The sequence below is a fragment of the Clytia hemisphaerica genome, unplaced genomic scaffold, assembly GCF_902728285.1.
Source record: "Clytia hemisphaerica strain Z4C2 unplaced genomic scaffold, Clytia hemisphaerica genome assembly, whole genome shotgun sequence".
Taxonomy (NCBI): domain Eukaryota; kingdom Metazoa; phylum Cnidaria; class Hydrozoa; order Leptothecata; family Clytiidae; genus Clytia; species Clytia hemisphaerica.
The window spans coordinates 493,709-495,131 of NW_027104129.1; the positions used below are offsets into that span (position 1 = coordinate 493,709).

The window sequence follows — 1,423 nt, forward strand, 5'->3', positions numbered from 1 at the left end:
AACACCACCAAGTGCGACTAAATAACAACCAGTGTCAAACCTTTATTTGAATACGAGTGCCGCATTTTGGGTTGCCACTTCTAATGTAATGGTTTAATCGAAAACAGGATCACAAAAATACAACTCAAAAAGGCTTTCTTATTACCTAAAGTCCAGAACAAAGTACTCTCCTGATTTAATGAGATAACAACATCTTCGAAATACCAAGTACTACAAAAAAATTACATCATCTCATTACATGGACATCTCATTACATGGACAGCCCATATGTACTAGCCCATACTACAAATCGCTACATACACACCTATGATACAATTGAAATTAATACCTCGCCGATACATGTTAAGTTCTTTCTAATTCGTTTGTTTAACAGATTACATATTTGATACAAGGCTCATCTATAAAGCGTGTAGAAGTCGTTATTTAATAGCATGGAAAATAGGAAATAGTTCTTATTGCCGTCTTCCTCCCAACAGTTCACTGAGAAATTGATATGCTGTCCATACAATGTCTCAATGTCTATAAAAGGGCATTTTTAATAGTATTATAGTAACAAAATAATTATATGATGTCATTCTCACCCACGATATACACCGCTCCCTGTGTCATTCTCTCATTTATTTGTAAATACCATAACATGTCTGTCAAAATAAAACACACATATTATTTAACGAGGATGAGTAAGCGACATGGTTTTTACATGAAGCAAAAGCATCGTTTTCAAAGGCAAAATCACACGTACCGGAGTCTTAAACTCCAAATTAAGTAGGCCCATGTGCTTTGATATCAAGCACTAAAACTCAACGAACAAACTTAAACAGAATACTGGATCAAAGTTATGTACTAATGTACTATACCAAACCGCTGAGCACTGTAACTGAGTAATTGAGTTATCATCCTACGCCCCCATGAAAATTTCGGCGCCGAACAAGAATTTGTAAAATTTAAGATAATGTAAAAAACTTACCTCAAAAGGTAGGCATGCACTAAATTGCTAAAATAAATCGTTGAAGGTTCTAAGGCATCGTTTACCCAGGCGGTACTTGCTTTGCCAGATAAAGGATGGGGTGCCAGGTCTAAAATCGAGGAAAAAGTTTGGGAATTCTGGTACCCTAATTATCAGGACATTTTTCCAAATTTTAGGTTTGTAAGTGAGAAAAATCGGCATTTTTGGGATTCTTCCACTTTTGTAACCCCTTGGGGAGGAGGGGGATGAAACTAGATCTTATGATTACTGCGACCCTTAAGGGCGGCAGATACCCGTGCATTCATATACTTCCACGTGTCCATGTGTGAATCATGTCATTTTAATGAGAGTAATTCAAGAATGAGTGCAAGCTTGTCGTAAAAAATAGACTTTCGGAAACGGTATCCAACTTTCAGTGGAAGGAATGGGATACTTGGAAAAATGATATCCGAGGTA

At 36.7% G+C, this 1,423-nt stretch overlaps 2 long non-coding RNA genes across 2 annotated transcripts in view; one reads left to right on the forward strand and one right to left on the reverse strand.

The window, feature by feature from the left end:
• LOC136813642 (uncharacterized) overlaps nt 1-1,423 on the forward strand; it is a 319,208-nt gene that overhangs the window by 169,853 nt on the left and 147,932 nt on the right. The gene's annotated exons all lie outside the window — the stretch shown is intronic.
• LOC136813604 (uncharacterized) lies at nt 175-1,070 on the reverse strand. The gene is made up of 2 exons (XR_010847508.1): nt 968-1,070; nt 175-641 (listed from the first exon to the last, which is right to left on the reverse strand). It is a non-coding gene; the product is annotated as an uncharacterized lncRNA (long non-coding RNA).